Here is a 23,307-nt window from a genome sequence, read left to right as displayed (position 1 = left end):
ATGGCTTTAAAAGAGGAATTAGCAAATTCATGGAGGACAAGCCTATCAATGACTACTTTCCATGATGATGATGCTCCTCTACCTCCCCTGAATCCCTGCTACTGGGAATCACAGCTGGGCAGTGTGCTCGTGTCCAGTTTGCAGGCTTCCCATTGAGGCATCCGGTTGACCACTCTGAGATCAGGATGCTGGGCTGGGTGGGCCATTGGCCTGATCCAGCAGGCTTGACATGTTCTGAATACAGAGGGTAGAGTCTGTTGCACCTCTTTGGGAAGCCGATTGAATGTAGGCTCAGTTCATGCAATGAAAAGATTGTTACCACACTCCCTGGATTCATGCAGCAGAATGAGGGAGTAGAATGGCCTGTACCACCTCACACCGCAGGTGGGGGAAATACCATTTTTAAAAGCTCTCCTGTATAGATAAATTGATAGATACATATAAAAGTTCCAAAGAATCAACAGCCTTTCTTTGTGGTGTCCTGTCTGTTGCTAGAGACAAGGAGCACGTAGAAATGATGTCTCCTGCCTGCGGTAAGAAATAATACCATCAATTTAGCTTGCCCTGGGGAAGGTTTTAAAAGGCCATCCAGCCTGTTGACATCCCAAGCTCACCTTGTCCCAATTTCAAATTATTGAAGCCTCTTTGATGTCCCTGAATTGACCCAAACGTATGGCGGTTCTGCTGGGCTTTTCTCAGCCGCATTAACTCCATTACTATTGCCTCTGCTGCCGTCTGCATGTAACAGCGGCCAAACCTCTGAGGTCTTATTTCTGTGTCAGATTGACGTGGCAGGAAGAGGACCTTCTCTGTGTGACATGATTTTGGCTGTTTTGAATTGTGCACGTCCGTTTTGGCAAGCATCCCGATCACTGGGAGAAATCATTTGGAGGCAATCCTGCTGAATTTCCCCAAATGTGTCATAGCTGCATTTTTGTTTTCTAAAAAAGTCAAGTCATCTGTGACAAGCAGCACGATACCTCAGAAAAGTGTTTCTCTTGCCACTTGATGCTACTGATATTCTTCCAAAATGATTCCTCTGCCAGGAAAACAAAAGGGCTGCAAGGATGACTGTATTATTATTATTATTTCTCCCTTTCCACCCCAGTGCTTACTAACTAGCCATTCAAGCGGCAGAGCGCTCAGATTAAACCAGACACAGTCTGCAGCTGCTGCCCTAAACATCATGCAGTTGATAGATCATGTGGGTTAGCAAAACAGAATTTGTCTCTTGAACAGTGCCAAGAAACCTAGCTGAATTTACGGGAAGGGGAGAATGCTGCGAGAGAAGCAAACAGTGGTGTGTTGTCTGCCTACTCCGTTTTCCCGTAGCTCTTAGTGTAATTTGGAGGGTGCTGTTGTAGGAGGCTAAGAAACCCCATTTCTTAGCTTTTGCAGCACATAACTGCCCTGTTGCAGCTGCAGCCCTCCTGCCCATTAACAGCGTAATCCTAAGCATGTTCACTCAGTGGGGCTTGCTCCCAAGTAACTCTGATTAGGACTGCAGGCCCAATCGTGCAACACGGACAGCTAAAACCATCTAGTGCCGTCTAGTCAAATTCCGCCCCATAAGCGGCATGAGACACCTCATGGCTCTGTGCCACCGAACAGCTGATTGTTGGGCTTGCAGAGGCACTGCCAATGTTCCCAGCAAAGGCACAGGAGTTTGCAAGCACTGACAATCAGAGGGTCCTTAGCATCTGCAAAGCTCTGTGCCTTTTCTGGCACAGCTTGATTTCAGACCATACAGACAAAGGAAAAGGGGTCACTTGATGTCACTCTGATGTTGAGTGTTGGACACTTGGGCGGCCGCACTTACCGTATTTTTCACTCCATAAGACGCACCTGACCATAAGATGCACCTAGTTTTTAGAGGAGGAAAACAAGAAAAAAAATATTCTGAACAAAACAGTGGATGTATGATTTTTGTGGTTCATACTGTGGCCACAGACATGATATGTGATTTGACGGTGAGTTTGGGGTAGCCCAATGCAAAAATCCTGTGGATCCATGCTTTTTAACCATGTTTTTGCACCATTGCGGCCCCATGAAACAGTGGATGCAGGTTTTTTTGTGTGCAGGCTGTAGCCATGGACATGCTATGTGATCTGATGGTGAATTTGGGGTGACCCAATGCAAAAATCCCAAGGATCCATGTGCTTTTACCTCCCCCCTCCCAGGCAGCCTCCTTTATTGCTAGCGTCCCTTATCTTCCTCCTGATTGCTTGCCATTCAGCTGCTCAGCGGCTTCCTTCCCTCTTGTTTGCCTGAGCGTCTTTTCCTTAGCTGGAGCAGTTTTTTGCTCCTCCTTTTCTTCTAATTTCTCTCCTCACTGCTTGTTTCAGTATTCCTGTCTCCTCTCTTTGCAAGTTCGCTGTCTTTACCTCCCCACTCCCAGGCAGCCTCCTTTATCGCTAGTGTCTCTTATCTCCCTCCCAACTGCTTGCCGATCAGCTACTCAGTGGCTTTGTTTCAACACCCCCTTTCCTCTTTCTAAAAACAAAACACAATCTGCTTTTCGACCCTGGGCAATTTGGCTCCAGGGACCATACATTCACTTCATAAGACGCACAGACTTTCCCCCTTACTTTTTAGGAGGAAAAAAGTGCGTCTTATGGAGCAAAAAATACAGTACTTGCGGAGTTATCCTGCAGGGGGCAGGGGAGGTAAGGATGTAGCTTGCCAATCCAGATCCAGCTCCCCAGGCCTATGTTAACGTGAAGACACACAAGACCCTTCCAAAGGCAGACCCGAGGGATCTTCAACAGATGCCTACCAACCTTTCTGTGCAGGCTTCCAAAAAAAAAAAAAGGTGCCACACTCTCCCTTGGCAGTGTGTTCCACTGCTGAACTGTTTAAGAAATGGGCTGCATGCACCCAAGTATTTAAATAACTGAAATTCTTCACTTAAAGCACCAAAGGAAGAAGCTCGCATTTCCAGAGGTGAAATCCTGAAACCCAAAACTTTCATTTAAATATATACTGTATCCCAATATTCTAGTCCTCAGGGTTGTAGAGTAAAATAGAGAACCTTATTTTTTAAAAAAGGAAAAGAAGATCCTGAAGGGGCTTAACCAGAGTTTGTAAATGAATTGGAACAAACCAATGTGATGTAGTGGCTCAGCACTCAAATCCCCACTCAGACGTGAAGCTCACAGGATGACCTTAGGTTGGCCAAACCTACCTCACAGGTTTGTTGCAAGGATAAAGTGGGGCAGCATTTGGGTATGTTGCCTTGAGCTCCTTGGAGGAAAGATGGGATATAAATGCAATAAACACACAAAGCAACAAAACTTCCTTTATGAACTTACACTACTGCACACCAATATTTTTTTTCTGGGGTGCATAGTGCAGTTCATTTATTTAGGCTGCAGTCCTATACACATTTTTTTGTGGCAGAAATCCTTGACAGATCTTCTGAGTAAATATGCAAAGGATTGTGCTGCGATTTGAACTCTTTACAAACTACTGGCAACCTTTGGCTTATTCAGGTTTTGTTCTGTGGTGCGTTGGCATTTCTTTTGAGCGGGGACAATCTGAACATGGTGTTACTAAGACAGAAGGATTTGTTTTTAAAAGCACAGAAATAAGCAAGCACATTATGTACTCCTGGTATGTTTTCCCGGTCACTTCTATACACTGAATGTTTGCACTTAGTCTCCAAAAGTATTTTTTTAAGAATAAAGAAATAAAATGTTTTATGTATAGTTGGAACAAACAGCAAAGGGGACGTGGCTTGCCCCCGCCCCAACCACTGATCTGTAGTTATCTTAAAAGGAGAGTGCAATAGTGAACAGCTTGAAACTTTATTTTCTAATGCCTCTGATTTTCAAATAAATAGATGGATTTTCTGTACTAAATTGGTTTGTTTGCCTACTTTCCTCTTCGAAATCTATGTTAACCTCTGCGTATTTAGGAAGTCAGAACAGCTTTTTGTACTGTTTTTGTCACAAGCTGAAATAATTTGGTTATTATTATTATTATTATTATTATTATTATTATTATTATAGTTTATATACTGCCCTATACCCAGAGGTCTCAGGGACTAGAAAAGATTTGAGAAGAGGCAGACAGGTACTAGGGCTTCCAAGCAACATCTTAATCCAGGAGCCAGTTTTCCTTCAGATATTTGCTGGACTACAACTTCCATTATTTCCTGACCATTTTTCAGGATGGTTGGGGCTGCTGGGAGCTGGAGTCCTACAAATATCAGGACCCCTAACCCTCTCTTAGTCCCTGCATGCAACCACAGGGCTTCCCAAAGTGTGTGGTCCGGGAGTTTCATTCAGGTGGTTTGTGGAAGTGAAAGAAGGAGGCGGCTTTTTTCTTCCCCAGGTGAATAAACTTTGGCTTGTGCCGGATAGAGATAGATCCCAAGTTGGGGAAAGAGGCTGACAAGACACTTGAAAAGGAGCAGAGGGTAACTCAAAAAGCATACACAGCAGATCACGATTCCTAAACAGGCAGAGAAATCACTGAGTGGGCCACCAAGACCCTCCGCAATTTTCAAATGGTCTTGGGGCAGGGAGATGTTTGGGAACCCCTGCCCTTCTGTAACTAAGAATAATACGTTTAACAAAAATAAACACACACACACACCACCTACAGCTTTCCTATCATGTGTCTTCTGTTGTCTCCCATGGGTTGAATTGTAGCTTGTAAGTTCCTTGGGGTAGAGGGCTTGTCCTCTGACACTTTGTAAAGTGCCATGCATGCTGGTACTGGTGCTATATAAATAACAATATCGGGAAGAATTGCATACCGTATTTTAATTACTTAAGCCAAGGCATCCTTAAGAAGCTCTTGCCAGCCTCTCCAGGGATGATGGGGTGGAGCAGGGCTCTGGAGTTGCACGATTCCTCCAGCACTTATGAGTTTATGGTGAACATCTGTGGCATGGGCACCTTGTGTGTCTGTAGGAAGGAAGGCAGGAAGGCCAAAAGTAGGTGGAGCCAGAGCCAATGGAGCCACCAAATTCCGCTTTGGTCCCCATCCCTCCCTGCTGAATTCTGCAAAGGCAACCCTAAGAAGGTGTCAGAAGCTAACAGCCAGTGCCAGCCCTAGGACAGGTTTTTTTCAGTAAGGAGGTTGGGGCTGACTGAGAACAGACTAAACATGGCAGGGCAGTGCCCTGTTTGCCCTATTAGGCCAGCTTCCCCTGCATGGAGGCCGCCTGAATGAGTGAGAACCTGGAAACTCAGCATTCTCACTTTGTACCGGGAAGAAGTTTGCTGCAAATACACCAAGGGGACAGTGAAAGAGGTGTGACGTGAAACTGGGCCAAAGGCACAGCCCCACTGTATGTGTGTCCTCACTTCCTATGTTTCCATAAATGTTCCTGAAGAGGGCTGGTACCTTGCTCCAATTTAGCCATCAATTCATCATTTAAAAAAAATTATTGTAAGGCATTTATAAATGATGACAACTTGGTCTTTTGGCATTTATAAATGATGACAACTTGGTCTTGGTCTTCCTTGTATGGAAGTCACACTTACTGGGTCAATCGTTAAGGAAAGGGTTTCTGTAATTTCTCCTTTTCATAGGGGGAAAGTTGCTTCTGAGAAGAATTCCCAGCTTTGGTCATCCCTATGATCTCTGTACCCCACAAGCTCTTCATCGGCATGCTTCAGTTCCGGTCTGATTGACAGGACTGGAAGACCCCACAGGCCAAATCTGGCTCATAGCAGCTGGTCTATTAATTTCCATCCTGACATTTGATACATTACAGACTTGCCGCCAAAAATCAGTCCAGCGACACCAAATTTAATATGTCCGTTTCAGACACCCTCCCCATGTCCGTGCATCTTCTCTCAACAACAATAGACTTGGTTTCTTTCCCTCCATCCCACCCCAATCTAGCCTCCCATTTCCCACTCAACAGCCTCACCATTTTCAGCATTCTATTCCATAGAACCAGCTAGTGTTCATTAACCCTCCATGACATCACAGCAGCTCAGCAAATAGCGAAAGGTGCTCAGAATTTATTTTCATGGTAAAGGCTAATGGCATTAAGATTCAGATCACCAATGCAGAACAGTTTATTTTTAAAAATCCAACTATTACACCAGCCATTAGGTTCCTTTACAAGCTAGCTTATCATCATGTCCTCCTCCTCGCATCCTTCTAATTAACAGTGTGATAAAATTGGCCCCTCAGAGTGCTTATTTCCTGCTAGGTCTTGTTCTCATAAGCAGCAGGCGAAAGCAGTCTGTGTGTACTGCACTACTTCAGCAAAAATAAATCCCTTACGTAGAAAACATGTCAGGCTAGCACCTGCCTTCTCCCTCACATTCTAATCTTGAAAACCTATCCTGTCCGTGTGGAGCAAAATTCTATTCTATCCCCACAATCGAGTAGTAAGGTTACTGTTTCATTATGCTGTCTCATGACATCTGTGGCTTATAGAGTTAGGTAAAGGTAAAGGTACCCCTGCCCGTACAGGCTAGTCTTGACAGACTCTAGGGTTGTGCACTCATCTCACTCTATAGGCCAGGAGCCAGCGCTGTCCACAGACACTTCCGGGTCACGTGGCCAGCGTGACAAGCTGCATCTGGTGAGCCAGCGCAGCACACGGAACGCCGTTTACCTTCCCGCTGGTAAGCGGTCCCTATTTATCTACTTGCACCCGGGGTGCTTTCGAACTGCTAGGTTGGCTGGGACCGAATGCTAGATTGGCTGGGACCGAATGACGGGAGCGCACCCCGCCGCGGGGATTCGAACCGCCGACCTTTCGATCGGCAAGCCCTAGGCACTGAGGCTTTAACCCACAGCGCCACCCGCGTCCCTATGATGATTCTGTTATGATTCCGTAAATCACTGATTGTAGAGTGTTAGGAAAACCAGGAATGAGCTTAAATGCTTTGCATAACATCTTGCAAAATTCCTGTGTAATTTGGCGACTCCTGCAAATCACATTTCATGCATGTGCTTATTTTTCTTTGGCAATCTCTTCTCCACTTGAATGGCAAGTTGTGGGGATTCGAACCGCCGACCTTTCGATCGGCAAGTCCTAGGTGCTGAGGCTTTAACCCACAGCGCCACCCGTGTCCCTGGCTTATAGAGTTACCAAACTGAAATACCCAAATGGACAAACATCTTGGGAGCTGTGCAAGAGAAGCTCCCTCCCTTTACAGTGTTACAAGCAACGCCAAGTTTTGCCAAGCAATGCCCAAGATACCAGGGGTTTTGGCCCTCTTCCACAGTCTGTGTTCCTTTGGGGAAATGAAGGGGGTGCAGCAGAAAAGTTAGTGACTTTTAAGATATGTGGTTCATTCACATATATGCAAACTGAGTGTAGGTGGAGGGAGTGCAGAAGTTACTGGCAGACAGAGGCACCCCTGCCCTCTCTCTCCACCTGCCAAGATGGTTCTGACCTTTGTTGTTCTTTCTTGTTCTCAGCATACCCTTCTGGCAAGCAACTCCTCCCCTGCTATCCCAAGCCTTGTTTTTTAGAGCCACATTTTTCCTGCAGCACAGCCTGCCAGGGTCCAAGGATTTCTCTGTGATGTTGGTCATCAATACATTTTGTCATACTAATGTCTCTATCCCAGGTGAGACCCTGGCTTGAAAAGGAAGCTTAGCCTGTATTCTGCAATGGCCTGGAACCTTCTCTTCAATATTCCAAATATTAACTAGATCCTGACATTCATTCATTTATTAGGGGTTTTTGTGGGGAGGGGGATCCTCCCCACAAATTTATAACAATACAGACTGTACAGTGGGATTCATGCTTAGAGCGAGGAGGAAAATTGTGCAACTGGCTCTACCGGTGTATCCCAAATTTGAGTCTCCAGCTGTTTTTTGGACTACAACTCCCATCATCCCTAGCTAGCAAGACCAGTGGTCAGGAATGATGGGAATTGTAGTCCAAAAGCAGCTGGAGACCCAAGTTTAGGAATCACTGCTCTACCCCATATACAGCCCTGGATTTAGGGAGGTGCAAGCTGTGCCCCCCCCCCCAGGGCACCAAGCCAAGAAGGCAGAAAATTGAGAAGATCCATAGTTGAAAATATGGGGGCACAAAATTTTGGGCTCACACAGGGCACTGTATTACGAAAAATGACCAAAGCCTGCCCCTGCCCTACTGTCAGATGGCTGGCTCAGTCCTTCCCCTAACTGGTTGACATTTGGAACCTTCCAATTGAGCAGCTGATGATGCCTAGTGGTTCCTTGGAGAAGGGCCTTAGTTCAGTGCATTGTAAAGTGTAAAAGATCCTGGGTTCAGTTCTTAACATCTTCAAGTTGGGCTGGGGAAAAACCTTGCCTGAAACCCTGCAGAGTCTTTGGCAGTCAGTGTATACTAGGCGTAGCCAACATTAGGGCATCAAGATCTTGTTGGACACTCAACCTCCATCACTCTTGACCAGCAGTCTAGTGACACCTGGAGGGCAGGCACCCCATTTGCTGCCCCAATGTAGATGATACTCAACTAGATGGGACAATGGTTTGACTCAACCTAAGACAGCATCCTGCGCTCCTAATTCTGCGGGCACCTCCGTAACATGGAGTCCCATCTGTGTGCAAACATTGGGCGAAGGAAGGATTGACTGACCACGCAATATGAAGGGTTTGGAGTCAGCAGCATTGCTGTGTGAGTCAGAGCAGGGTATACTGGGCTAGATTTTCTCGCCTGCTTTTAAGGCAGCTTGCTATGTTCCTTACATTCTGCACACAAAGTTGTCCTGTCATTGATTCCTCGTAGACATTAGATGCCCTTTCCTTTGATTTTATTTCCTTCTCCAATCAGCCCATGCTAACAAGAGGCACGGCACGTTCTTTCAGGGGATAAGGCTCCCACTGTATTTGGTTAATGTTCTGCGACCTTTTAATCTTTTACAGACTTCTCGATGCAGCTCAATGCTAGAATTGATTTTACTCTTCTTTTTCGGGAAGGAGTTTCCTGAAGCGGACATCTAGGGCCCGTAAATTCAGGCTGGCATTGTAAAAACCAACGTTACAAAGTGGGAGGCACTGACCTTTTGCAAAAGCGACAGGAGAATGAGAGAAGGACAACAAGAACAAGATATACAAAAAGCAACCCGCACCTAGTTGCTGCGTTACACTCAGAACTCAGCGTCACTGCCAAATTGAGCCTGCAAGCCAGAACAAGCCCAATTAAAATTAATGAACCAAAGAGCCTGTACCTTAGAGAGAGCCTTCTCTCTTCCACATTTGAGATATAAGTGCACACACCTCCAATCATTTTACATAATTAAAAATTCCCAGTTTACAGATGGTAATCACACGGTCTTCAGAGGCCTTTAGTGTGGCCAATGGGGGTGTCCTACCTCCAATTTCCCCCCAACTGTTAGGTGAGCTGGGAGGGAGTGTGGTTGAGATCTTGGCTGTGTCCTGGAAGACCTGCTCCCTGCCTTGCCGGCCTTTCCCACCTGACCTGAGAGGACTGACTCCAGCTACAAAAGCTGAGGCTGCTGAACAGACTCTTGGGCTAGGGGCAATGTTTAAGGGAGGGGGTGCTTGTTGCCGTTATTGACATTAATTTTTTTTTGTATTTTTATTTTAGATCTTATGATTTATGTGGTAATGGTTCAATTTGGTTGCGTACTTTTGACGTTTTATTTATTGTTTATGACTACTTTTACTATGTTTGTAATTATGTGATTCCCCCCCCCCTTCATGTTGTAAGTTGCCTTGAGCATGGATTTAACCATGGAAAGGTGGCATACAAATAAATTTATGTATGTATTGTGATGATGGGGTGAAGAGTCATGTCTGCAAAAATGAACACTCCACTCCCCATAAGTGTATGTGGAGAGAGAGAAAGAAAGAGAACAAGAGAATAGCCTAGCCCCCAAGCACCCCTGGCTCTAGTCACCCCTACTCAGTGCTTGCTTGTTTGACTGACTGATTGATTGAAGTTTGATTGATTGACATGAAGTTGCTACAATAAGTGCTACACTTTTAAAATGGGGGGGGGAGGTGCGGGGTCTGCATACTCTTGAGTACCCCCAGAAAAAGCACAGCCTAGTGATAAGCCTCCATTGGGGAAATAATAAGGCTACTCTTAGTAGTAGTAGTATTAAATTAAATTTGCATACAGTGGTGCCTCGCAAGACGAAAAGAATCCGTTCCGTGAGTCTCTTCGTCTAGCGGTTTTTTCGTCTTGCGAAGCAACCCTATTAGCAGCTTAGCGGATTAGCGCTATTAGCGGTTTAGCGGCTATTAGCAGCTATTAAAGGCTTAAGGGATTAGCTGCTAAAAGGCTATTAGCAGCTTAGTGCCTTAGAAAAAGGGGGTGGGGAGCGAAAAAAAATTGCAGGAACTCGCAAGACATTTTCATCTTGCGAAGCAAGCCCATAGGAAATTCGTTTTGCGAAGCACCTCCAAAACGGAAAACCCTTTCGTCTAGCGGGTTTTCCGTCTTGCGAGGCATTCGTCTTGCGGGGCACCACTGTAACACCCTTCATCCATAGATCTCAGGGTAGCTCACAAGGTAAAAACAAAATACATAACAAAAACAACAAAAAAGAGCCAAACCAATAACCCCCTCCCTCCCACAACACATTTAAAAGGGTATAGGATGTTAAAATGCGAAAGGACTGGTTGAAGAGGAACATTTTTGCTTGACACCTAAAGTATTATTAGAGTCTGTAAGAAGCACAGAAGTTTTCCATCCCTATAGTTTTCTAACACGATCCCTGCTGTAATAGTGAATTTACCCGTTCTGAAGTAAATTGTTTTTCAGGTTGAGAAACGTGCCCTGTCTTCTGGCAAAGCCTACCACATCAAACCTTCCCAACACCTTGAAGGCAAAAAACCGGTACAGTGATACAGTGGTGCCTCGCAAGACGAAAAGAATCCGTTCCGTGAGTCTCTTTGTCTAGCGGTTTTTTCGTCTTGTGAAGCAACCCCATTAGCAGATTAGCGCTATTAGCGGTTTAGCAGCTATTATCGGCTATTAAAGGTTTAAGGGATTAGTGGATTAGCTGCTAAAAGGCTATCAGCAGCTTAGTGCCTTAGAAAAAGGGGGTGGGGAGCGGAAAAAAATCGCAGGAACTCGCAAGACATTTTTGTCTTGCGAAGCAAGCCCATAGGAAATTCGTTCTGCGAAGCACCTCCAAAACGGAAAACCCTTTCGTCTAGCGGGTTTTCCGTCTTGCGAGGCATTCGTCTTGCGGGGCACCACTATACCTTGGTTCTCGAACAGCTTAGTTGTCGAACAAATTGGCTCCCAAACACCAAAAACACGGTAGTAAGTGTTCCGGTTTTCGAACGTTTTTCGGAAGCCTGCAGCTTCCGCTTGAGTGCAGGAAGCTCCTGCAGCCAATCGGAAGCCGCGCCTTTGTTTTCGAACGGTTCCGGGAGTCAAACAGCCTCCCAGAATGGATTAAGTTTGAGAACCAAGGTACCTCTGTATAGCGGAAAATTAAAATGGCAGTTCAGACTCAGCAACCAGGTGCTGCTGATGTCACCCACTCTCACTTGGTTAAACCGGGATGGAGGAGGTAGTCTCTGTCCAGGGCCTCTTCAAACCCACTTCCTTCTGCAATGAGCACCCTTAAAGAATCCTTATCTCCCTATCACGTCTTTTATCATGGGTCTATAAATCCTCCAGGTTGGCCTTTATCTGAACTTCCTGCACATCATGATAAACCACCTCCTTTGATGGTAGCCTGCAAAGCACTTGCCTGGGTTAGTCTTGGGGTTTGTGTGAGTTCCCCCACTCTTCCCACCTTGCTGCTATATTTTACTTTAAAAATACACTGAAGAATTCAAAATTTGCCTGACCTAAGCAGACGCACAGCCTCACATGTTCTGACCAACTCCCACGGCGTACAGCAGAACAGCTGCTCCCCTTCCTTCGGTCTCCTCACAGGACATAATTCTTCTTCCAGCCACAGAGAGCAGAACGATGCCCCTGGAATGAACCACAGATACTTTACAGCTTTAGCGATTAGTACCCGAGCAGTGCTGAAGAAGCGGGTGCAATTTCGGAAACGGACGAAGAATGGCTTTGGCAGACCCACCTGGTACAGCTCAAAGTGCTAGATGAATGCAATGATAATGATAATAATAGTTTTCCAGCATCTTATCTGCAAACAGAACGGTTCGTACATCTGTGGCTCAGATGTGGGGAACACAAGAGGCTCCTTTCTGGTGCAGCACTGATTAGAGCACATTTGCATCGGGACTTTTGAGTCTTCCAATGTTCCCGTATTGGAAGAGCATCCATCAGCCCCGTCGAACATGGTCAATGAATGGTGGAAGTTGTACTCCCACAGCATGTGGAGGGCGTCTGCTTTCGGGCAGGCTGCAGGATTCTTGTGAGACAGCAGGAGCTTCCTTTGAGGTCTGTGAGCCTGGTTACTTTTCCCCATCTTCCCTCATTAAGTGTGAGTTACACGTGACCCACCAAGGCAAGCACAATCCTCCAGCCATAATTTGAGACCTACCTGGCCCTTCAGCGCACCTCCATTTTTGCAGCCCCAACCAGTAGCAACAGGAGGTTGACCTCATGGTGGGCTGAATTCTACTTGGTAGGTTGAACGGGGTGCAGGCCTTTCCCCGTATAAACCGTCCCGTCCATCATCTGAGGCCCTTATTTGTGTGCCACCTCCATGTGAGGTTCAGAAGGTGGCAACACGAGAATGGGCCATCTCAATAGTGGCTCCCCATTTGTGGAATACTCTCTCCTGGTGGCTTCATTATATATATATTTAGGTGCCAGGCGAAAACACTCTTCTTCGATCAGGCCTTTGGCTGACTAATATTCTACAGCCTTTTAAATGTGTCTGTGGGAAGGGCGGGTATTGTTTTGCTGTTTTGTTTTCAATTATTTACTTGTTTTATGCTGTATTTTATTCTGTGAACTGTCCTGAGATCTTATGATGAAGGGTGGTATATAAATTGAATGAATGAATGAATGAATATAAAATAAAATAAAATAAATACTAGTCATACAACATACACCCTTTCCTAGAACATGTCCCTTCTTTTTGATTTGCAGAACATACATTCTTAAATAACCAGCATTCTGCTCAAATAGGAAAGGAGATGTAATGAAACCAACACTGTTTAGCAACATGGAAACAGTGGTTATTCATAGCCTTTACCCAATCCTCGTTCTTAGGACTGCAGGAAACTGCCCTATACCGAGTGAGACCACTTGTTCATCTAGCTCACTATTGTCTACACCAAGGGTGAGGAACTGAGGGTCTCCAGATCTGGGTGGAATCTTCTACACACATATTAAAAATGCTGTGAAAAGGCTTTTTAAAAAAAGTTTTGAAAACTACATTGAATTTGACATAGCTCACTGTTGCTATCTAGTGTCACATTTGTATATTGCACTTTACAACACATTTGCAGCTGTATAGCTGAGTCCCTGGTTTAGTTTCAAAGCCCCCTAGTCCCAGCCAGCATGGCCAGTGGTTAGGGATGATGTAGGTAAAACAAGTGGAGGGTCACAGATCTCCCAGCCCTTACCTCAGGTATGGGGAACCTTTAACCCTCCAGATACTGCTAGACTACAATTCCCACCATCCCTGACCATTGGCCATGCCGGCTGGAGCTGATGGAAGTGACGCAGCATCCTGTGGTCCAAAGGTTCCCCACCTCTGCCTTGCTACACTGACTGGCAGTGGCTCAGGTGTCAGGCAGGAGTCTTCCTCAGCCCTACTGGAAGATGCCGGGGAGTAAAACAAAGACCCTTTGTGGGCAAGGTATGTGATCTGCCATTAAGCTATGATGGCCCTTCCCGGAGTGATTATTCTTGTTCTTCTGTCTGTCTATATAGAAAGCTGGCTCTTTTATAACCTCTCCTTTATCCAAACAAGATTACTGCAATAACATATATGAAGTGCTCTGAACACTGTAAACATCATATATATGCTAAATAGTACTATAATCCTTTAAAATTGCATGGAGTTTTTTTTAAAGGAGATTGGACGATGTACTTCAAATGGCTCTTTAATAGAAAATAAATTTAGCTTAGAAGCTTTCCACTGCAACAAGCACATTGCTAGCCCCTTACCATTTCCTATGTAAGCCATTGGTTGATATCAAATAATGAGAAACATATAAATGCACAATTTAACAGTATCATTCTTGCCTTTACTAGGTAGCAACTCTTGCCACTGAGTAATTGAGATTTTAATTTTTACATGTGGCTCTTTTAACAAAGAAATATGGGCGTATGGAATCTAAAATATTTCTTTTCACTCTGGAGTTCTAAGGTATTTATGTTCCCTTGGATGAGACACTGGAATTTTAGAGGCCTCAGGACAGCTGAAGATGAGACTTGACACTCATCTCATGAACCAAAGGAAGGGAACGCTAACTACACAGTATATAATATGGTAGTTGGAAGCAGCTGTCAAATCCTTTTCAACCCCCTCAAATGATCTTTAGTCCACATATCTTCTAAGTTGCCACTGATAGAGCCCCTTCCCCAAATCTAAACATTTTTTCTGCAGACTTCTGCTGGGGTTCTAAATTGTGGAGGGGACCTACACAAATAAAACACACTCCCAAGTGCTTGATCTTTTTATTAAGTTCTTGCTTCCGTCATTATGTTTTGTTTCCCCAATGCTGAGTATTTGCTGGAGTCTGTTCTGGTCTGTTTCATTATGTAAATTCCTTTTCGGCTTTAAGCTTCAAAAACAAAACAAATCTACATGGATAGATGCCACATGCCACATATACAGCTCGCAATCTGAAACAAAATCACTTTGACCCACTTAACAACTGATTAGGCATATGTGGAAATCAGGATACTAGGAAATTCTTGATGCTCATAAGATAGGGACACTCCATTTTACAGTAGAATTTCAAACAAAAAAGAAAGGGGTGATTAAGCTCCTGCCTTGACCTGTCACTTTTATGTGGGTTTGGCTGCAGTTTAAAATTTATACGGAGAGGGGTTTGCACCATAAGGTTTTGAAGAGGAGAGACTCTGCTTTGCAAGTAAATATAATTAGGATCAGGGTACTGGTCCCTTAGGGGCTGAGTAGGTAAAATTATGGGTACTGTCCTGTATGCATTTGCTTGGGAGTCTGCCCCATTGACTATAATGGGATCCAGATTCTTAGAATTGTAGAATTGGAAGTGACTCCAAGTGTCAGCTAGTCCAACCCCCTGGTATGCAGTAATAACCTGTACTTGAATAAGCATGCTTAAGATCTGCAGACAATAACACACTGAAGATCCCGAGCCCCAGGGAAATTAGACTGGCCTTGACCAGAGCCAGGGCCTTTTTGGCCGTGGCCCCGACCTGGTGGAACGCTCTCCCACAAGAGACTAGGGCCCCGCAGGATTTGATATCTTTCTGGAGGGCCTGCAAGACGGAGCTGTTCCAACAGGCCTTTGGCAAGTATTAAGTGCTCTCAGTCTTAACCTGATAACTGCCATTTGTCCAGATTTTAATTTGTATGAATTAATTTTAAGATATATTTTAATTAATTGATGCCTGTTTTTATGTATACTATGTTATTTATATGATGTTAGACGCTCTGAGCCCAGCCCCGGCCGGGTAGGGTGGGGTACAAATAAAATTTATTATTATTAAGCATGTCAACATACCTTCATATAATGAAGGGCATTTGTAAGAATGGAATGCACACACACATTGTAGGTAGCTATGCTGCTTCATTAGGAAAAAACAGAAAGCCAGAGTAAATGTTATGACCCCTTTATTAAGATCAACCAAAATTCATAGTTATTAGCCACAATAACAATTTTCTACCTCCATGGTTGGAGGCAGTATGCCTCTGAATGCCCCTTGGCGGGAATCACACAGTGGTACCTCGCAAGACGAATGCCTCGCAAGACGAAAAACTCGCAAGACGAAAGTTTTTCGTTTTCTGAGTTGCTTCGCAAGACGGATTTCCCTATGGGCTTGCTTCGCAAGACGAAATGTCTTGCGCCAATGCATTCCTATGGGAAACCGTCAATATGTAGTGGTGCTTCGCCAGACGAAAAAACTCGTAGAACGAAAAAACTCGCAGAACGAATTAATTTCGTCTTGCAAGGCACCACTGTATATGGAAAGCACTGTTGCACTAAGGTCTGGCTTTCAAGCTTCCCAAGCTAAGTGGGAGAGGACATCCCAGATAGGAGAGTTTCTATCTCCATCCAATCTCAAAGGCTGGAAGAAATATTTAAAAATACCTTGTGGGATGGGGGAGAAGTGTTTTCATTTAGGGCCCCAAAAGGATGTCACCAAAATGGAACCGGCTCTTTTGTTCCTACAGACTTCAACATCAGCAATTTTCAGTTTAGAGGAAAGGCAAGGGTGTCCTTTTAAAAATGTTGGGCTGGTGTGGGGTTATGGGTTTGTTTTGATTTGATTATGGCTTTTTGCTGCTTAAAAAAAATAATTATGCTGTGAATCTAGGTTATGGGCGCAACAACGGAATGTCAAGGCGTGCTTTTTTATAGAACTAGAATGCAAAGCTGAAAATGAATGAATTGCAGATAAATGCTATGTTCATTTTCCACATGGTCTGGTCCTTCCCCTGCCCACCCCCCTAAAGAGGGTCTCTTCTTCAGTCTTCAGAGAGCAGCTGTAGGTGGGGAGGCAGAAAAAACTCCCCCTTTTCTTCCACTCTGCAGTTTCAAATCCAAAATCTTAGGCGCAAAATGCACCTTGGAACAAGGCAGTTTCGAACACTGACTAGAACTCATGGGACATCCATGCAAGTCAAGCTGAATGCTGGCAGATTCAGGGCAGAGCACATAGTCAAACTACAGCAATGCTTCCCAATAACTGCTGCTGGAAGCCACAGGGTCCTGCTTGCGGGTTCCCCACCACGGGCGGATCGACTGACCCAGCAGGGCTTCCCTTGCGCTCCCCTCACTAAGCGAGCGCTCTGGCAACCCGGCGCCGCAGCCATCAGCGCACGCGAGCCTCTGCCCAAGCGAAGCCCCGCCCCCTACCCGTTTACGCTGCCTCCCGCCACCCGATTGGTCCGCCCCTCCACCTTTCACCTCTCACCCGGCCCTCCTCTCCAATCGCGCCCGCCGTTTCATCGGCGCAAATTCAGGCGAGTGTAGTTTCTCTCCTTCTCTCTCTCTCCTGTGCGCTGGTCTACGCATAGCGAAGGCGGCGGCGAGTCCCGGATTCTCGGAACGCTTCTGCGCCAGCAGCGCAGAGTCGGGCCCTATAGGCGGAGGAGGGTGGAGCTCCTTTTGCGTAGGCAGGGGCGGGGAGGAGGCTTGTCCTAACCGGGCCCAGGTGAATGGAGGAGCCTGACAGTTAAAAGAGGCGGAGGCGGCGAAATGGCGGCGGCGGCGGAAGGAGCGGCAGCGGCATAATGAGGCGACGCCTGTAACCGGGGCAGCTCCAGGCTGGGTCCCGCCTGGCAGGTAGGAGGCTCTACCCGGCCCTTCTCCTTCCCTCACAACCCGCTCGCCTCCTTTGCTTGGCTGCTCCTCAACGGGCCTGCCCTGGAGCCCAGCACTTGCCGGGGCGGGGGGGGGGGGGGCTTCCTTTTCTTCCTCCCCTCAGCGGAGCTGTGGGCCGCCGCCGGGTGGGAGGAGGAGAAGGAGGAAGGGCGCCTTTGTCTTCCTCTCAGCCTCGCTTTCTCCCTCCCGGTGTCTGTCTCTGTCTCGCCCAGGCGGCGCGGTCGGGGCCTCCGCTCAGCTTAATCCGCCTCCTTTCCGTTTCCCTGAAGGGGGTGGGCGGCCGTGTCGCCTTTATTTCGTTTTATTTCCTCCTCCCCACACGCAGCAAGCTTCCTCCCGCTGCTCTTTGTCTCCCCGGGGATATCCCGCTTTCTTCAGTTTGGCGAACTCCCAGGGGGGGAGAGGGGTTCAGAATTCCAACGTTTCCTCTATTTTATTTTATTTTTGATCAAATGCTCTTCCCTCTCCGGCCACCCGCCCATGAATCTGAAATGCATCCCCCTTAAGGCTGCGTTCCTTCTCAAGAGTAAATCCACCGGTATTAACGGGGCCCATGTGAGCCATGTGCGCTGAGCGTGATGAACATTGGATGCAGCTTATAAGTTTCACCCAGCAGTTCCAAGAAAGCACCCGTGCTACTGGCACATTTCTGTCTTAAACACCCGCAGTAATGCCAAATAAAACATCCTGTGTCTTTATTGTTTTAAAAAGAATGGTGGTGCTCGATAAAGCATTTGCTTCCTGTGGAGACAAGTCTTGTTGGAGTCTGTGAGACTCTCTCCATTTTCTTTTTTAAAAAATGAGGTATGGATCAGGCTGTGGAGGGGAGGGATGTTCAGCGCCCATGTGCTCCTACGGGTATAATTCATGAGGCTGCCACACTTTGCATTAAGAGAGCAGCTAGATGTGCTTCCTTGTCTCCCACCTCAGCCAATTGTGTGGGCCATAGCAGGGCAGCAGCAGCAGAAATGCGCTTTCGCAGGCATGTTCTTTTTTCCTCCCAGTTCCTTGTCCTACTTCATCCATTGTCCTTTAGGATTACCAGAACACAATGTCCCAAGAAATAAGGGGTCTCACTATAACACTGTGGGCTTACAGGGGTTTGAATTGAAGTGACTGCCATTGATCCATGTCAATGAGGCTAGAATAAATAAGAGATGTCTGGTAGCCTCGATTTTTCCTGTGCACGCTGCTGCCTCACGTCTGTTCCGGCTGTCTGTCTCTGGCATTGTTGGGATAACAGGAGGGTTCTTTCTTTTACACACACACACACACTTTAAATTAACTCAGTTTTCTTGGAATAAATACATTTTCCCTTCTCATCCCTCTGTTTGCAACTGAGCAAAAGATGTGAATTTTATTCACTGCTGCTTCTAATGTTTCCCTCATGGCTCCATGAGAAGATTGGAATTGTAACTTCATAGTAAGGGCAAGGTGGTGGTGGGGATTTGTTTACTGTATCAATCAAGCTTTAAGTAACACCAAATAATAAACAATGTTTTACTGTGGTAGAGTAATCTTTTGAAAGGCATGATTTTTAAAGCAGAATTCCCTTGATGTATTGTAGCAAATTTTCTGCTCTTGATGAGTGCAAAGAGACACTAATCACATGATGCAGAGGTAGTATTTTATATTCTGTATAATCTTGGCCCATTACAGTCTCAGTAATGGGAAGAAGCTAGCTCTCTTTATGCTCATTATATTTGGGCTGTGCGTTCAATAGTTTGATATGGAACAGTGATCCTACAGTTTATCCAGTAACATTTCATGAGGTTCTTTGTTCATCCAAGCAACAATAAAGCAATTTTGCCCCTTGGTAACACTCTACAAGTATTATCCTGATTCACTGCTAATTGTATGTTATGCATTCTCTTCAATATACAGTACCAGCTATCACCTTTAAAGAACTTAAGGGATAAGTGAAATTTCACAGCTTTAACAAAAGTGCCCATTGCTACTGCTGGGGAAGAGGAATTAATTCTTCAGGGGGTTGGACTAGATGATCCTCAGGGTCCCTTCCAACTCTACAGTTCTGATTCCCGTTAACTACAGTTTCTGACACTTGCTGCTGCTTCAAGACCTTTGTCTTTTCACCCTTTGCCTGATAAGAATCTCTGCACCATTATTTTTGCTACTGCCACCCTGTATTCTTTTCCCATGGGGAAAAGAAGCTTGATTGGTGAGGCAATTTTGGGAAGGCAAAATTACTAGCAGAGAAAGGGTTGATTAATCCCCTTCTTTTTTCCTAACTGCAATTTCAAATGCCATGTTTGTTACAAAGGAAAGGAAAAAGTTGCAGGCAACTCTGTAAAGCAGTCATGGGGAACAGATGATCCTCCAGAAGTTGTTTGATTTCATCTTCCATCATCCTTGACTATTGACCATGCCAAGTGAAACTGATGGAAATGAATCTGACAATATATTCAGGGCCACAGGTTCACCACTCTTGATGTTATGTGTAATTTGTCCCTCACAGTACAGTGGTACCTCGGGTTACATACGCTTCAGGTTATACGCTTCAGGTTACAGACTCCGCTAACCCAGAAATAGTTCTTCAGGTTAAGAACTTTGCTTCAGGATCAGAACAGAAGTCGTGCTTCGGCGCTGCACCGCAGCAGGAGGCCCCATTAGCTAAAGTGGTGCTTCAGGTTAAGAGCAGTTTCAGGTTAAGAACAGACCTCTGGAACGAATGAAGTACTTAACCTGAGGTACTACTGTACAATTCTACACCTTGAAGGGCAAGTTGTGAAGGTTGGAAGAGGTTATAAAGCTTCTTTTTGAGGAAACTATCCAGAAGCCTACTTTCTATGCTGATATAATGCCCTGTCACTAGAACTGGCAACCCCATAAGAGCCATAGTATTTGAATGTAAACTGCAGAGAAGTGGATGTAATTGCTAGTGCTATGAATTGGTGGAGGTGGACAGGTGCTGTCAGGACTACAGTCAGAACTATCTACAGTCCACTATCAGCACTGTGTGATTGTATCCTCCCCAAATTGAAATAAGCCTTTTAGCATTTACTGAAAATATATTAAATGGAAGCTGATTCTTCAACAAGTCAAACTCTAAAACCATCAGAGATCAGTTATGACACTGCCGCAATGTTAAGAATGCCAAAAGAATAATTGCTGAGCTGACTTCACAACCAGAAATGATTAGTCCTTTTAACTATTTCTTTGAACTCTGGTTTCTCTTCAGATCGTATAATTTTTTCACCTTTTATTAACCGTGTGCCTTAGTTAGAAAGTTTGGGTATGAGAGTCAAATAATTTTTTTATTTTAAAAATCTGTATTCTACTTTTCTTCTGGAAGGAACTCAAGGTGACTCACAATGAAATAGGATATCTACTAGAAATTCAGTTACAACAAAAAGTATACCTGACACCAGAGAGCTTCAATATTCTAAGGGCTAGAACACTTGACCCATCTTATGACTATTATTTATTAAATTCATACCCTGCCCTTCCTTTGAATGAGCCCATACATTATTTTGTGCTTTGAGCTACTTCCTGTGTATCTGAGAGCCCCTAGCTAGATTGGGGTGCATAATTATGGAAAATTACCTGAAATCTTGAGACTTTTATAACAGGGATTCTGACTATCTTGTTCTAGGTATTGTGCAAGTTTTTCTTCCTTGCTGTTAAGTTATCGCTTATCCAAACCTTACTTTTATGCAGCACAGGGGATTCCACAATACTTTGGGCAATATATCCAACATCACTAGAATAATCAATATCCTGATATCTAAATAGCAGTTCTAATGCAACCTAGAACTACTTGTCTTCATGCTAATATTTTTAATATTACTTCCTTCGAGGGCATGTGTCCTCAGCCTTTTCACATGTTTCATCCAAAAAATTGATCATCCTTCCGGTTACGTTCTAATTTATAGGTATTATTCAATTCTCTCCACTGCCTATGTCTTTATCTGAAAGGTTGATGAGATGAGGTGAGGCTGAACTGTTCAAACTTTGCCCTCACCTGCCATTCTTGACTGGAGGCAACTTCAGTTGGCCATCCCTTTCTCTGTAAGAGTGGCTCCTACTGCTCTGGGGAATAATGTGCAGCAGTTTCCCTGTCCATGCATTCAGTTTCCCCTCCAGCTTAGGATATGCATGAATATATCTGCTTCTCTGTCTGTATAGTCCCTTGCTGAATCGGGCACATGTTGCAAATGATATCATTAAAAAAATAGTAATGCCTCAGAATGGCATATTAGACTTGATACAATTCTTTCTGATTGTTGATGCTCCTAGCCAAGAAGTATTGGCAGCAGTAGTAACTTGGTGAACATTACCATAGTCCTGTGATTAATTTTAACTGTTTTTAATACTGAATTTTAAATAGTTGTAACCTGCACTGAGTCTTGGTGGTGAAGGGCAGGTAATAAATGTAATAATAAATGTAATCATTTATATAATAATCATACTGTCAAAGCATGCTTTTTTTTAAAAAAAAAAAGGGCAGGGATGGGGAACATGTGGCCCTCCATATGTTGCTGGTCTACACCCCCCATCATCTTGGACCATTGGCCATGTTGGCTGTGACTGATGGAAGTCCAACAGCATATGGAGGGTCACAGGCTCCCCATTCCTCTTTCAAGGGGAAGTTAGAAATTCCACAAGATTGATCCTGTCACAAAGTGGACAGATCAATAAATTATGGTGGTGGTTTTAGAAGATGCTTTTATCTGAAGCTAAACAATGAATGTCATGACAAGTTCATGAACTCTGGTGGTCGCAATGTAGAACCCAAGAGATATATTGGAGAGAAGCAGAGAGCTAGTCAGTGTTTCCAAATTAGGAGTATTATTCACATGCTTCTAACCTTAGCTGAAACTACTTGAGTGGGTGATGGCAATGCAAAATTGGTATTCTGCATCCTGTATTTGGTTTCTGATAGTTTAGCTGTAAGTGGGCCCAGCTAAACTAAATCCGTGAGAGTGAATCATAGAATAGAATCATAGAATCATAGAGTTGGAAGAGACCACAAGGGCCATCGAGTCCAACCCCCTGCCAAGCAGGAAACACCATCAGAGCACTCCTGACATATGGTTGTCAAGCCTCTGCTTAAAGACCTCCAAAGAAGGAGACTCCACCACACTCCTTGGCAGCAAATTCCACTGTCGAACAGCTCTTACTGTCAGGAAGTTCTTCCTAATGTTTAGGTGGAATCTCCTTTCTTGTAGTTTGGATCCATTGCTCCGTGTCCGCTTCTCTGGAGCAGCAGAAAACAACCTTTCTCCCTCCTCTATGTGACATCCTTTTATATATTTGAACATGGCTATCATATCACCCCTTAACCTCCTCTTCTCCAGGCTAAACATGCTCCCTTAGCCGTTCCTCATAAGGCATCGTTTCCAGGCCTTTGACCATTTTGGTTGCCCTCCTCTGGACACGTTCCAGTTTGTCAGTGTCCTTCTTGAACTGTGGTGCCCAGAACTGGACACAGTACTCCAGGTGAGGTCTGACCAGAGCAGAATACAGTGGCACCATTACTTCCCTTGATCTAGTATTACTTCCCTTGATCTAGGAAGTGAGCTTGCTCTCTTCAATCATATGTAACCTTTACAGGGCAAGAGCCATTTAATACATTTCTTTTCTTATCTTGCTTAATTAGGCATGTGGAATAAACCTCCATCCAGTAATTGGAAGTGCTACAACAAAGTTTCTGTATTCAAAGAAATTGTTTAACAGCCTATAAGAGCACAGCTAGGAGTGCTTGAGTGGTATATAAAGTGAACGATGTGATTGCAGCTGGAACCTAACAACACACATTTTCTTGAAACTAGGCTCTGGACTATAACTATTACATCAGTTCCAGCCAGGTTGGAATGCTACAGTTGAAACAAAAGTCTTCCCTTGTACCTTGAAAATTAGCAACAGAATGGCCTGGCATCAAATATGCCAAACGTTGCTTTCACACATAAATGTATATATTTA

The 23,307-nt window shown here is 44.8% G+C and overlaps 1 protein-coding gene and 1 long non-coding RNA gene across 3 annotated transcripts in view; both read left to right on the top strand.

Moving 5' to 3' along the window:
* The first annotated feature begins 4,047 nt into the window (after nucleotides 1–4,047).
* On the top strand, nucleotides 4,048–9,711 carry LOC310678086. Its single transcript, XR_014511608.1, has 2 exons — nucleotides 4,048–6,406; nucleotides 7,061–9,711. It is a non-coding gene; the product is annotated as an uncharacterized lncRNA (long non-coding RNA).
* A 7,263-nt stretch (nucleotides 9,712–16,974) lies between these two features.
* The window catches only part of DICER1 (dicer 1, ribonuclease III), a 55,640-nt gene continuing 49,307 nt past the window's right edge, over nucleotides 16,975–23,307 (top strand). Inside the window, exon 1 of one of the 2 annotated variants that reach the window (XM_083433302.1) lies at nucleotides 16,975–17,325. The gene's annotated coding sequence lies outside the window, so the exon portion shown is untranslated. The remainder of the gene's footprint in view (nucleotides 17,326–23,307) is intronic. The other variant, XR_014509499.1, reaches the window with a different exon arrangement.

This window comes from Podarcis tiliguerta (assembly GCF_965153285.1).
Source record: "Podarcis tiliguerta genome assembly, chromosome: 1".
Lineage (NCBI taxonomy): Eukaryota > Metazoa > Chordata > Lepidosauria > Squamata > Lacertidae > Podarcis > Podarcis tiliguerta.
The sequence above is the reverse complement of the archived record's forward strand: the minus strand, read 5'-3'. Positions and strand labels throughout refer to the sequence as shown.